Source organism: Ornithorhynchus anatinus, chromosome X5 (genome assembly GCF_004115215.2).
Source record: "Ornithorhynchus anatinus isolate Pmale09 chromosome X5, mOrnAna1.pri.v4, whole genome shotgun sequence".
NCBI classification, from domain to species: domain Eukaryota; kingdom Metazoa; phylum Chordata; class Mammalia; order Monotremata; family Ornithorhynchidae; genus Ornithorhynchus; species Ornithorhynchus anatinus.
In genome coordinates this window covers 16,413,315-16,428,564 of record NC_041753.1, presented here as the reverse complement: position 1 = coordinate 16,428,564, position 15,250 = coordinate 16,413,315, and the positions used below count along the sequence as shown (strand labels likewise).

General features: G+C 40.6%; 1 protein-coding gene and 1 long non-coding RNA gene across 2 annotated transcripts in view; both read right to left on the bottom strand.

Moving 5' to 3' along the window:
- Nucleotides 1-15,250, bottom strand: part of KCNN2 (potassium calcium-activated channel subfamily N member 2) — a 114,479-nt gene that overhangs the window by 55,483 nt on the left and 43,746 nt on the right. The gene's annotated exons all lie outside the window — the stretch shown is intronic.
- On the bottom strand, nt 14,196-14,900 carry LOC120638161. The gene is made up of 2 exons (XR_005659669.1): nt 14,853-14,900; nt 14,196-14,518 (listed from the first exon to the last, which is right to left on the bottom strand). It is a non-coding gene; the product is annotated as an uncharacterized LOC120638161 (long non-coding RNA).

Genomic DNA, 15,250 nt, shown 5'->3' with positions numbered 1-15,250 from the left:
CAAAAAGTGTACAACACCTGGAGAAAAGAAAATTTGAGTGATCCTAGACAATAACTCAATGCTAAAAGGCTAAAATATTAATTTGAAAAGAAAAAAAATAACCTCCTCTCTGCACTAAATCAGTTAGACTATAAAAATGAAAAGTCAGGTGAACTAAATTTTTGTCAGTTGTCCCAGGTAATTATAGTAAAATATACCAATGTTCCAATTAGAACCATCTTGCATTGATCTTCAGCTACTCTTGCTCATTTCAAATTCCTGGATGGCCACATCTGGGCTGGACCATGCTCAGTACACACATAGGCTCCCTGCCCACAGGAGCTTACAGTTTATCCTGAGAGACAAATAGAGAAATATTGAATATGCATATGCCCACAAGTGCTGAGGGTGGACATATGCAAATATGAGATAAGTACACATTGGCGTCATTTACGGCAGAGTCCCCCTACATTCCATTTGAATCCTCTGAATCTGAATCCGTTTACATTTTAGAGTCATTTCTCAGAAAGGTTGAACTAGTGCAAAATATACAAAGTACAGGCTGCTGCTGAAATCACTATCATATCATTACAGTGTTCCCCCCGGGGTCTTGTCTGTAACTCTAAATGTGGGAACAATAATAATGATAATAACAAAAATAATATAACAATAATATCATAATATAAATAATAATAATGATAAATGGTATTTGTTCAGTGCCATTTGGGGCCTAGACATTCCTGCTCCCACACTCAACCCAGCCCCCATTCACCTACGTTTCTTACCCATTTGGAAATCACTTCACAGACGGTTTTCCAGACGAATTTACAATGCTTTTGTAAGAAACAAATTTCCATAAAATAAAGAAAGGTTGATGTTTTCATTTCTGAATACAGACCAGGGAAAATGAGTTGCAATGTAACAAACACTTTGCAATATGCTCAATGTGTTTTCAGCATTAAATCACTTCTAGACATCAATGGGTGAAATAAAGCAAATAAGTTGCCTTTAAGTCAAAGAGCAGGTAAGTGGAGCGATTAAATCCGTGCCATTATGGATCATGTGCATTAAAGACAGTTATATAATTTCATTAGTACAAACAGCAAATGGTCTCAAAATAGGAATTGTGACAAATGAAAATGATCATACAGTAAATTATGTCTGTCATACTAAATACAGCCAGTTATGTGGAAAGGGTAATAAAAATCTCTTCCAAAAGTTACCTATCATCTAATATAAAAGTAATAATAAAAAAGGGAGTAGGAGAATATCAGATGACCAGACAAAATACAAATAGAAATACACAAGGTTAAATGGCCTCGCTTGTCACAGAAATAGCTCTAAGATATATTCAAATTGTTTTTTATTATCCTATCATTCATATATTATTCTTTCATAAGGAGCATCGCTCATTAGAGAAGAGGCATGCTCTCACAAGGGACTCACAGTCAGATATAATCTATATCCAGAAAGGTGCTTTAGCATTTCTATTATTCATCTCTCTTGACATTTCTGTGGCTCCTTTCTCCAAAGTGTATACATCCAGGCCTACACAAATATTGGACTATAATAGGGGGAAGCATAGAGTTAGCTATAAGGCATATCAATGAACCCAAGGATCAGAGTAAGTTGTTAGTTGTTTAAGTCTTCAGAGGTTTATGTTCAAAATGCTCTCGCCCTTACAACTAAGATAAGCAGATGGGAGTATGGGGGTGGGAGGTGGGGGAAGGGGGAGAAGAGGGGCACAAAGCAGGTATGGGCCCAGACCTGAAGGGATGGGGCCAGAAATGGAAGAAAGGGAAAGACAAGAGGGAGAGAGGGAGAAAAGGGAAAGGGAGTGGGGAAAAAGGGCGAATGGGGAAGAGGGGTCGAAAGGAGAATGGAAAAGGCAGAGGAAGAAAGCAGAGAGAAATGGAGAAATGAAATTGGAAAAAGGGAGAGAAAGGAGAAGAAAAGGAAAAAGGGAGAAATTGGGCCAGAAGGCAAAGGGGCCAAATTTACCTCCTCTTTTAAAGCCACATCTCCTTCCACTGTTGGGTCCCAGAACTTTTACTAGAGCTGGGACACCACTGCTGTTGCTACTCACTCTTTCCAGGTGCCACTCACCTCTCACCATTCCAACTCTAGTAGTTCTACCCCAGCCGGGTGGCGGCCGTGGAGGAGTTTGGTGGTGATCCATCTAGCGGCAATTACAGCTTCCCAGTCACATTCAAACCAGATCTCTGTTTATAAATAAGAATTTCTGGAGTGACAAGGAAATATATCAACTGTACACACTGGGAATTCTTGCTTATGGCCCTGAGGGCTAGTTGTGTGTGGTGAGTATGCCAGCGGCAACTGCAGCTGCCACTGCTGAAGAAGATGCTTCCTCCTTTTCTTCAGTTGTGGCAACAGCAGCTACCAGTACGGCTAAGGGATTCTGTCCATATCATTTTTCTACAAAAAATGTTCAGTCCATGTTTCCCTACTCCACAAGAACCTCCAGTGGATGGTCATCCACCTCTGCATCAAACAGAAACTCCTTACCATCAGCTTTAAACATTCAATCACCTTTCCCTCTCCCTCACCTTGCTACTCACCTACTACAACCCAGCCCTCACTCTTTGGTCCCCTAATGCCTACCTACTCACTGTACCTCATTCTCATCTATCTTGCCACCAAACTCTCGTCCATGTCCTGCCTCTGGTCTGGAACGCCCTCCCACTTCATATCCAACAGACAATTATTCTCCCCTGCTTCAAAGCCTTATTGGAGGCACCTCTTAAGAGAAGCAGCATGATGCAGCGGAGAGAGCACAGGCCTAGGAGTCAGAAGGACATGGGTTCTAATCCTGGCTCTGCCACTTGTCTGCTGTGTGATCTTAGGCAGATCACTTCACTTCTCTGTACCTCAACTCTACCAAGGGGACTGAAACTGTGATCCCTACGTGGGACAGGAACTACGTCCAATCTGATTTGCTTGTATCTACCCCTGCGTTTAATGTAGCTCCTGGCACATAAGTTCTTAACAAATGCCATTAAAAAAAAAACAACACACCTTCAAGAGGCCTTCCCTCACTAAGCCCTCTTTTCCTTTCCTGCCACTCACTTCTGCGTCACCCTGACTTGCTCCTTTTATTCATCCCCTCTCCCAGCCCCACAGTACTTATCATGCATATCCATAATTTATTTAAATTATCGTCCATCTCTCCTAGGCTGTAAGCTCATTGTGGGCAGAGAACGTGTCTGTAATATTGCCATATTGTACTCTCCCAAGCTCTTAGTACAGTGCTCTGTACACAGTAAGCACACAACAAATACAATTAATTGATTGATTCTGTCCTGTCCCCTGGCCTGCAGTAGCACTCTTAACAGATCTCACCTTAGGCCTATTGGGATGTGGGACAGAACCCTGAACATCTAGGCAAACTGGGCTAAATCAGAATCTCTGGTCCCCTTATCTCACAAGGAACTTGTAAATCCAGACTCACTGTTGTTGTCTCTCCAATAACTTTTCAATGCACCTCAGTAAAGATCCGGAGCAGACAAAAGCACAGACAGCTGCCACCCAAAGAGAATTTTCAGGAAAATTAGAAGTTTTTTTTTTCTCCACACAGCTTCTGAGGGCACATGGTAACGTTATTGGGAGCTTGGATGGGAAAATGAGGCCTTGTGTGTGACAATTTATTATCAAAGTAGCCGCCAACATGAATCAAATCCTAAGGCTTTCCCAGGTCTTTGTCTTGTCCAACTCACCCTGAGCATTCTGAATTTTGATCCAATTCTCCAAAATTGAAGACCTCTTCCTCTCTCAACTTCTGCTTTCTCTAACATCAGTAACCACCATTTTTCACATTCATATTGTTAGCAAGTCTGAGTTATTTCAGTCTCACTGTTTTGGAAAAGGGCTGTGTCAATCTCAAAAAGGAGTTGATGCTCTCTCTCATTCACCCCATCCCAAATAAACTTCCAAACCCAAAACAAATTAATTAGGACTGCATCCTTGTTTTCCTTGGACTTGACTGTATGGATCACTGACTCACTTGCTCTGTCTCCAGCATTTTTATGCTCCTGTCACAATCAATTGTAATTTATTAAAATACATTTACATGTGCATGGCACCATATTGAGTGCTGTACAAAACTGTGGGCAGATCACATGACTACCAACTCTCTGGTACTGTACTCGCCCAAGCACTTAGTAGTGTTCTGCACATAGTAAGTACCCCCAATAAATGCCATTTATTGTTAGATTACAATCTGAAGTAGACAATACTAATATTGAATAATATTTTTAAAATCCCACCCTTAATAAATGCATCCAAGTGTTTAGATGGTGAATGCATTATAGTGCATGTTTGGTTTGTTATGTGGAAAGAGGTATAGAAGGTGAAACATCAAGCTCCTCTCAGAAGCTTCAGAAGGGAGGATTAGGATGGTGTAGTTATTTCACTTCTTGTTTGTGGTGAAAGGTTTACTGAAAGAGGTGGGATTGACTGACATAAACCCTCAATAGAAGGGAGGGAGCATGATGAGCTGGGACGGGTAGGAGATTCAAGGCAATAAATTCCATTCTGGGAGTAGACCCAAAATCAATCCATCAATCAATGGTATTTATTGTCTTCTGTGTGCAAAGCACTGTACTAAGCCCTAGAGATAATACAACATACCAGAGTTAATAGACACATTCCCTGGCCACAACGAGATTACAGTCTAGTGCAACTGGGTCAAAAAAAAAAAAGCAAGAGTGGTAGATTTGCCTGAATGCTTCTGTTGATTGCCCTTATGTATGTTTATGTCTCATATTCTCAGATTATTTGAATGTCTTCTTTCATGCTGTATATCTGTGGAGGAGCCAAACAGAGGGTAGAGAGTCAAACAGGGGAATAGGGAGACACAAAGACAGCTATAGAGAAAGACAAACACGTTTTCTATTTTGAACATAAAAACAGTCTAAAAAAGGAAAAAAAAACTGCAACAGTTTACATTCTGACATCTGAAAAGCAGTACCCTAATTACTGTGTCAAACTGAACAGTCTCAAGGGAAGGCTTTTGACTATGGAATTAATTTTGCATGTCATCATTCATTTTCCTTGTTTCTTATAAGGAAACAGAAATATAACAAGCACTCCATTCCTATAAAAGCAGAGTTCATATAGTTGAAAAACTTGCTAAGGGGAGTAGCCTCAGAATTTTCAAGGACTCACCAAAAGCCTTAATTTCAGAAATTAGCAAGATGTGAAGATGTGAAGCTAAAACTGAAGGGGAAAAGCAATCCATTTCTTTTCAACTGACTAAAAGTCTCAAATGGCAAAAATATTTTACCAGTTTACAATTTAAATGCTCCCGTTATCTTAAAGGGCTTTATTTGGGAGCTTTTACAATTCTCACACCCATGGAATCCAAAGAGACTTTGTAAAATATTTATGACATTTTTGAAGATGAGTACTGTTTAGGTGAGAGCTGTCACCAAATTGTGCCAAATTCCACCTGAACAGTTTCAGTGTGGATGGTTGGGTGACAATGAGCACACGAGATTCCCGGGAGGTAGTAATGAATATCTTTCTTAGCTACTGTAGTTTGACATTTGAAATGTCAAGAAACTCGGAGAGGAAGCTCAGTCAATTTGCCCATGTGATTTGAAAAATGACTTTCCCAAATCACAGAAACCTAAATTGCAAGAGGTTTCAAAGAGATCATCTAATCCGTCCTTGGGCCTTCAAGCAGAGCCACACCTAAGCCAACCCAAACTGACTGGAGTCGATCCTGTTTTTTGAAAGATCCCCAGAAAAAACATTTCACAGCTCTTCCTTGGGACTATTTTCGATCTTTTGCAGCTCTTGCCATAAGCACCATCAACTCAATGGGGGCAATGCCCCATGAAAATTTTCCAGGCTCATGCCTTCTGACAAGGCCTTAGAGTTACTAATCATGATGGAAAAACACTGAACAAGGTGGTTTTTGAGCCAGTTTGCTCATGGAATCTTGGCCCTTCCCAGTTACCAGCCCTATGAAAATCCCTGCCCCCTTTTTGCCCCTGGGCTCAAAATGAAAAGTTGGCTCCTATGGTTCTGACTGAAAATTATTCCTCGAATCATACCAGCAGTGAATGTAGATCACTTTCCTCTGAGTCTTGATCCATTAATTCCTTGACAGACCCTCTTCAATCAATCAGTGATATTTATTGAGTACTTACTGTGTGTAGAGCACTGTACTAAGCTCTTGGGAGAGTACAATACAATAGAATTGGTAGACATAATACTTTCCCACAAAGGACTTGCACCAAAAATATTCCCTAATAATAACTGTGGAATTTGTTAAGCACTTACTATGTGCCAAGCACTGTTAGTAATTATAGTACTCGTTTAAAACTTACTATGTGTCAAGTGTTGTTCTAAGCGCTGGAGTAGATACAAGTTAATCAGGTTGGCACAGTCCCTATCCCACATGGGACTCACAGTCTTAATCCCTACAGATGAGCTAACTGAGGCACAGAGAAATTAAGTGACTTGCCCAAGGTCACACCGCATACACGTGGCAGAGGTTGAGATTAAAAACCCATATCCACTGACTCCCAGGCCCTTGCTCTTTCCACTAGATCATTTTCTTTAAAATTCCTAGATATTTCATGGGCTGAATTCCCTTTATAGTCTAAAAGACACCAACCGTGTTTCATTCCCTCTTTTATAATTTCCCTGGTGCTCTAGGTCAGGAACACTGCAAGATGCTGTGGTGTGTCATTATTAAAGTAGAAGTACTTTAGTCATAGGACTTTGAGGACGAACAGATGTCACTGTTGGAGATGAACTGTACTTTCAGTCTCTCTATCAATACATATAACCCAGATATTCTGTCTAAAGATATTGATAGTAATTTGAATGAACAAATCTCATTATATCATTAAACTTGATAATGATTTGAGCATGAAGACACCTTGAAGGTTTATAAAGGTTAATATGAAATATAAAAACCTAGTTAGGGATTTTTCTCAGGTTTGTCTAATCTCACTTGGTTTATTTTATGGAAAAGTTTTCTCAGGAGTTCAGAATGATTTTAAAGTTCAATCATGCGAAGAAATCAAATTCATCTACAAGTGAAATCCAGATGAAATAACAGCATGGCCTAGTAGAAAGAGCATAGGCCTGGGAGTCAGAGGATTTAGGTTATAATCCCAGCTCTGCTACTTGCTTGCTATGTGACCTTTGACAAGTCACTTAACTTCTCTTTACCTCAGTTACCTCAGCTACCTGTTCTCCTTCCTGTTTAGAATGTGAGCCCAATATGGGACCCGATTATTTCTTCTCCCTCCTACCTGGACTGTGAGCCCCAGGGACAGGGACTGTGGCCAACCTGATTAACTTGTATCTTTCCCAGTGCTTCTATAGTGTTTGGCACATAGTAAGTGCTTAACAAACATAACCATTAATATTATTAAATAGTGAAGAATTTTATTAACATCTAGGTCAAAGGTTCATATTCCAAATATAACTTCTATCCTTGATCTTGTCTAAAAGGAGTCATTGGGGTCTCAGCAGACAAGAATCGCAAGTTTTTCTGTACATTTTGACTATTGCTTCATTCATTGTCAATACTCAGAAATATTCACAAACAACATATTCCTGGTCTAGGATTCAAAGCCATCATCTTGCTAAGAGGGCAAAAGGAAAAGAGAGAGTTCATTAACATGATCTACCACTGTGGGCCACCTGATTCATAGACTGAAAACTTCAGTCTTCAGTTTGTCAGTCCAAGTTTTCTGAAACTTTAAATGAACAAACCCAAAACCCAATGAAGTCTATTACTGGTAGGCTGACCTGGAAAAGCAACATGAACTAATAATCAAATCTAATCATACTTTAGGGACTTCAAGAGGTTATCTAGTTCATAAGTTAATATTTGCAATCACTCAGTTTAAATGATTCTCCTTTGGCACATAGAATATGTCAAATTTGAAGGGATGACTAAATCTTTATACATTTTCTTTGCATAGTAAAGTGGCTGCTGGTTTTACCTGTATCTGAAGAAAATGTCAAACATGACTAAAGTAAACTTGTTTTCTCCTACCAAAAGATCATGCTAATATGTGGGCTAGGGACCCTTATTTTCACAATTATTCAGAATTCTCTTCCTCAGAACCTGAAATGAAAAGTGACCGTTTGCAGATAAAGCTGATAAGTGTGTCATTACTAGGATTGTAATCAGTAAAGTAGCATAGTGGATAGAGCATGGGCCTGGAAGTAAGGATGATCTGGTTTCTAATCCTGGCTCCGACACATGTGACCATGGGCAAGTCACTTAACTCCCCTGGGCCTCAGTTACCTCACCTGTAAAATGGGGATTAAGACTGTGAGCCCCATGTGGGACAGGAACTGTCTGACCTGATTAGCTTGTATCTACTCCAGTGTTTAGCACATAGTGACACTTAACAAGTATTATTATTATATTAGCCAGGTCAGGGAAGAGACCTTTAATAATTGGTGGGTGTTGAAGCACATATTATTGTTAGAATGAAGATATATTTCAAGAGCTCAAAATTTGTCAAAAGACCTTGACAGTGAGGACGTGGAAGTTTGGGAACAGTGGATGTGGACAGAAATATGAGGTATCCCATTATGGTATCAGATAAACACTGTAAAAAGAACAAAAAGTAGAGAGAATACAATAATCAGAATCCCTCATTTGGAAATCATTAAAAACCAATTAGTCCTATCTATATTTCTGGCACTGGCCAAATGGAATATTACAGGACTTTTAGATAGAAATATAGAACACTGTGCATTTAACACTAGGAAGTATATACTGAATAGAACTCTGGCTTTGCATTTTGTCCTGAATTCCATTGTTAAATAGAATAATAAGAATAATAAAACTTAGTAGGTGCTCCCTTCCCTGGTTATTTTTATTTCTCACTATATCTATTAGCAGACAACTCTGTTAATAAACTAAATATCCATGCACAGAGCTATGCCTCATTTTGAAATTAACCAAGGGCCATATGTGGATTTGACATTCCCTATTAGTGAAAATATTGGAATTTGAGTCTAAATTCAAATTCAGGCTCAAGACCAGCTCTGAATTTGCTTAAATAAAAATGTTTCAAATATTTAAGAGTCTTGCAGTACATGTGATGAAAATCAAAGGAGGATGCCATAGGAATGCTGGGGCACTGGAAACAGTCTAGTGGTTGGATAGGTCCAGAGTCCTTGGAAAACCCCACATTAAAGTGCTGAATTGAAGGGTTCATGGGTATGACAGAGTTTTGCCTCATCAATGACATGGAAGGGACATCCTTACCTGGGGGTGGGGGAATGATCCTTGACTCAGTTTCACAACCTCCTTTCTGTCCATCTGTAGAGAGGGGTCCCAGGAGAAGCAGCTGTGATCTGATGTGGTTCAGGAATTACAGCCCTGGATTTGGGAGGGGTCCACAGCCCTCCATTCTAGCCCAGTCCCCAACACTGCTTTAATCTCTCCAAGCTTCAGTTTTCATCTCTGCTCTGAGGGAATAACAACAGTGGAGCAGCCTCCTATCTTTCTGGGCAGAAAGGGGTCATTTCAATAAATACTAAGAAAATAAGCCCTATGTATTCTTAAGTGTCAAGACAGTGCAAGTGCTAAATTCAAGCTGCTAACTGAAAAACATTTAAGCCAAAATAATATAATGGGCTGATTTTTGATTCAGATCTGGTTCCCTACAGCTCCCCATTTTTCCCTACACAGAGGAGACTGAAAAACTCAAAAAATACTGTCTTCTCAACTTTTACTATCCTCCATCAACAGATGTGAAGGACTTGATTATTTGAAGGAAGGGCAGTTTGACACTTAGGCCAGGGATCATACAATAGAAAAGCCATCATCTGAACCCCAGTTATCCAAACTCAGGCTGCTTTGGCTAGAAATCATTTTAAAAAATAAACAAATGGAAGGATGAGGTCACCAAACTTAGTTAGGTTTGCCCTAGATAGACAGTGTTTAAGAAACTGAACTAACTTCAGCTCTGCTTCGTTCAGCTGGGTGGCTATTTTGAGAAAGTATACTCAGTTCTTTCATAATGCATGTTTTCACTACATGTTTTGGAGAGAATTCTGTTGGGGAAGAAGGGACTATTCTCCCAGCAACCTGCGTCTATCTGGATAGAACGCAATGCAGTTTTGGAAGAAACGGGCTGTAGATGTGGCACATCAGTGAAGCCACATATATTATGGCCTGAGCTTTCCTTAATGCAGCGTACGTCAAAACCTTAAACCTCATGTTTTAGGAGAACCAACCTATAAGAATTCCATGCACATCCAGGTTCACTGTTATAAGAGGTGGGAAGTTCCATGAGATAATCAATCAATGGTGTGTCTACCAATGCTGTAGCACTTAACAGTGCTCTGCACGCAGTAAGCACTTAATATCATTGATTGATTGAGTGCTTACTGTGTGCCAAGCACTGTAATACTACCTTGGGAGAGTACAATACACTTAGAATTGGTAGACATGATCTCCTCCCCTTAAAGAGCTTACAGATAATTGGGTAAACTTTTAAGACACCAAGATGGATGTCTTCAGTGATCCACAGAGAGCCACTGAGGATAGCCCTCTGGAGCTTTCCACCATTATATCACCTTTCTTCCTTTTCCAGAGAGCCTGGCAGAGGGAAGAGGCAGGCTCATTAACTGATTAGAAAGGGTTGATAGAAGAAGGAATTCAAACCCAGAGCTGTCATGGCACACCAACACTGAGCAAAGAACATGTGACTAAAATGCTTAATGGCTACTCCTTAATGAATCAATCACTTTATTGAGCACTTACTATGTGCAGAGCACTGTACAAAGCACTTGGGAGAGTACAAAATAACAGAATTGGTAGACACGTTCCCTGTCCACAATGAACTTGACATATCGGTTATTTCCCACCATGTTCTCATGGCTCTCTCTAGAGTGAACGTGTAGAGCTGTCCTTTGTAGATGAAGATGATACTGATGACTCAGATTACATCCATGACTATGCACATTGTTGAGACATAATCTCTTGCACACTGGACACACAAAAGCATAGTAAGACACCTTTTCAAGCCCCTCCCCATTTGGAGTGAGCACTGCATCCTTAGATAGGGTTGCCTGAAAACCAAAGTTGCTAATGAATGGCATTACTGGCTCTCCTTCAGCAAGAGATCAGAACAAGACTGCCTGTTTTTCATAGAATTTAAGGGTTCAAAAATAAGAGGAAAGGTATAGCCTACAGCCAGAGGGACATATGCTTGAGTAGAACTGCAGCGTATATCACTAAATTGGTCTGACGCATTCACATCCAATCTAACCTGGTCTAGATTGTACCTCTAAGGAGGAGGGACTGTGTCTGATTCAGACCTCAGTAAAAAGTCTCGTGCCACCAGCTCTGTAGGTAGGGCTCAAGTACCAGCACCCTGAGCAGGAATTGCTCCACAGAACACACATATTCATCCTAGTGATATTCTTCAAGTTTTTTCTGTTCAAAATCCCCCAACCCTCACCCCCCCAATTCATGAAGACATTCTCCCTGAGGAGAAGGGGGAGGAAATGTAGACCCTCCCATCACTCTTGAACAGACATACTCAGCACCAAGGTCTCAGCTCCAAGCTATTTTACCAGCAGCATGGTTACCATCATAACCATGGACACCTGGAAGACCTTCCTAGGCAGCCCACAATTTGGGCTGACAATACCATTTTCCTCAATAGCTCTTTCTGGGTGTGGGTTCATAGCCTTTTTTTTTAAAACAGTTTGGGGCTCAGAACTGTGTTTGCTGATTAAGAGCGGGGGACTTAAAATCACCCACCAGTAGTTCTGATAAGTTACCTAATTTTACTTGAGATGTGGCATTTTGTTCTCATTCAAGTACTTATCCCTTGGATCAGTACTTTGGCATTCCAGAACAGGAGTTTTAAGTTATTTTGGACCCCATATCTCCTACTAATAGGAATGTGACAGCTAGACTCATTCTGAGAATATACATTCAAATTATTACATAATAGTCCCTTTTAGAATTAAACCAGGCAATGAAATGGAAATGACAGTGGAGTCCAGAGCTCTTAAATCAGCTGCAGCCAAAGAGTTAAGTTTCCCAAGTGCTCTATGGGGACCCAAGCACCAAAAGCCCATCTATTTCAGTGACAATAAAAGCTACACAAGATTTCTGTAGGTGAATTTCAGATCCCATTTTTCAGGAGAAGCATGACCTAGTGGAAAGAACATGGGACTGGGAGTCAAAGGTCCTCAGTCTGATCCCAGTTCTGCCACATGCCTGTTGTGTGACCTTGGGCAAGTCACTTAACTTCTCTGTGTCCCAGTTACCTCATCTGTAACATGGGAATTTAATGACTGGTTTCGTCCTACCTACTTAGATTATGAGCACTTGGTGGGAAAAAATAGCCCTATGCCTGACCTGATTATCTTGCATTTTCCCCAGTGCTTAGAACAGTGCTTGAAACATAGTAAGTGCTTAACGAATACCACAATCATCTTAGTCACTTGGAGCACAGGTGAATGGACACTAAGAAAGCCAAGAAAGAGTGCCAAGATGCAGTACTAAAGTTTAAGCCGGGTGTTGACCAAAAGTACTGTCAAAATCTGCTTTGCGGCAGGTGCAAAAGAATTGCTCTAGCTATACTTTTACGTGTTAGATTTCTAAATTCCAGAAACAAAGACCTACAATGCTTTGCAAAGACAACAGCTATTGAAAACCTATTGACCACCTCCCCTCCCACAGAGTATAGTGTGAATAAGGTATTTATCAGCTGTGCTTTCACATATGACAAATTACATAGACATCTCCAAAACAGTTCAACTAAAGGATGAGTTAGCTCCTGGCAAGTGGGGTTCACACCTTTTGCCCCATCCCTTCTAAAACATGGCAGATTCCTTGATCCCATGGTAGCCAATACTCCAACAGTTGTGAAATACAATCATAGCCCAGGTTTTAAGTCATGGTCTGGCAAAGATTCCTGCTGGTTCTCAGATATGATTTTGTGTTTTTTTTTTAGAGTAGGAGGAGAAAGAGAAACCTGGAAAAGCCACCACTGGCTGATTAAGAACTCATTCAAATCCTAACTGATGTTGTGCTTTTGTCCTCTCCTGGGAGATAGTTAAAATAGCTCTTGTTATGAATAATCAAACAACCCACAATAAATGATAATAAAGTCCTTCCAAGTACAGTCACAGGTGGTGGGTGGTGGTGGGAGGGGAAGAGGTGGAGAGGATGAGAGAGAGCGATCCAATTCATGATCCTTTCCAGTCTCTTCTTTTCTCTCCTTTCCCAGCTGGTGTTTTGGGGGGGGGGGGGGGAACGACAAAAACATTCTTCCTTGTTCAAGGAAAACTTTACTGTCTAGAACTCACCCTTATGATGGGTATACTCACCCTCTTATCAGAGACTGTGTGCCCCGGAGTATGAGAAGCCATGGATTTAGACACAGAAATATAGTATTAGATGTGCAATGTCTACACCAGTTTAAAAAAGAGAACATTGGGGAAGAAAAACAATATGACTGTGGCAATCTTTACTGCGTCGAAAGATCATATTTTCGTGCCTACAGGGTGGAATGGATTGTCAGTTGCTCATAGGTCTTTTCAGCCACAGTAACAAGCATGGATAAGATCAAATCGTCAATAATGCTGTCTCTGAATACAAAAAAACAGTGCTTCCCAGGCACTGCTACACCATTTGCTTAATCGGTCAGAATTTGGCCACGGACCTGAAGAAAGGGGAACAGCAGCTTTAAGTAGCTCAAACACTGCAATGAAAATACTGTGGCAGCAGAGACAGACAGTAGATGTGGCTTAGAACCATGCTGAGAGAAAAGAATCAGGTCAGGCATTCAGCGACATTAAGAAAGAAGAGTGGGGCACAGAAGCTCAGAAATAGAGATATTGTTATTCAAAAATGACACTAATGTTCCACACCTTCTTGTAAGCAGCTCGAAAAAAATACTTTTATTATTCACCATGGAACTTAATGTCTTGACAGCCAGAGGACCCAATGGAGCACTCATTATCATGGTCGCCTAGCATCAAGGCCAAACTGAGCTTTTAATTTACCAAGAACAAGCACCCGTTTAATAGGCCTCTGATTAGGCTATAGAGGAGTGAGTGCGAACCTCTAGAGAGTGGAGATCTTTCATACTGAATGGAGGCTGTCCCCATTCTACCCCTTTATCTGCTGATTCTTTCCATTGAAATCAACATGGGTGCTGATTTGTAGAGAAGCCACCGAGAAAAAGCAGCCAAAGTATTTTATTATGAGAAACCTATGCATTTACATAACCACAGGGCAAGCAGCAGCATATTTACAATGCCTTTTCCCACAAGGCGCTCCAAGTTTAATTGCAGTGTGTTGCTAGCGAGTGTCCTTCCAGTAACACATCTGACCTATTCCCATCACAGGAAAGATGTTCTGCAAATGTTCCATGAATAGGGTTAGAGCAAGGATCCTATTCCTAGACCCCACCATCCAAAGATTAAAGGGCCCTTTATTTGCTAATTATCCTCGGTTCTGATACAGGGTTTCCACCGCTGCTACGCAAGGTCAAAGACCAGGGTCCTGAAAAAGAAAATAATTTTGGTTTAGTTCAAGGGACAGTGTGCAGGACTGCTTTGCATTTTTTCATGTCTCTTGTCAAAGAGCTTAAAGGACTCTCTGGACAACTCCTGGCCCTACTGCCAACTGGGTTGAGACAGCCATGCCTCACATCCATTTTACAGATGAAAATAGAGTCTAAAATGAGTAAGGAGTGTGTCCAAGGTCTCTGAGAGATAATGACAGAATTTAAGTCTCTGGGCACAATATCACCACATAATATACAGCAATTTCCTTCAGGAATCAAATTTCACTAAAAGCAGTTTATATTTACTGTTATAACAACTGGAGTACTTACTTAGACAGGGAGTCCTAACTCAGTTTGCGGCCTTGCTGACAACCACTGCGCGGGTTCCTTGGCTCACTGTCTGACCCAGAAAAGAATAAAATTGGAAAGTTTATATTTAATCCACAACTCACCAAGTTGGATTCGAAACAAATCCTATAGAAATTCAAGCATGTTACCTTGGAAATGTCAGGACTGTTGTCAAGCTGAAAGGGGTTAGTTTTCCACCTGTTATTCCACTCACCGAGTTTTTTCCCTTCAGGATTCCTAAAGAGATGATCGATAAGAGTGATGAATTAATGAAGTATGGAACTGGATATGGACAATCGAAAAAGGTAAAACTGGGTAAAGCTTATGGAAAAACTCTTACTTTGTCTTCCAAATAGATCATCTGGCCTCATTCAATGACA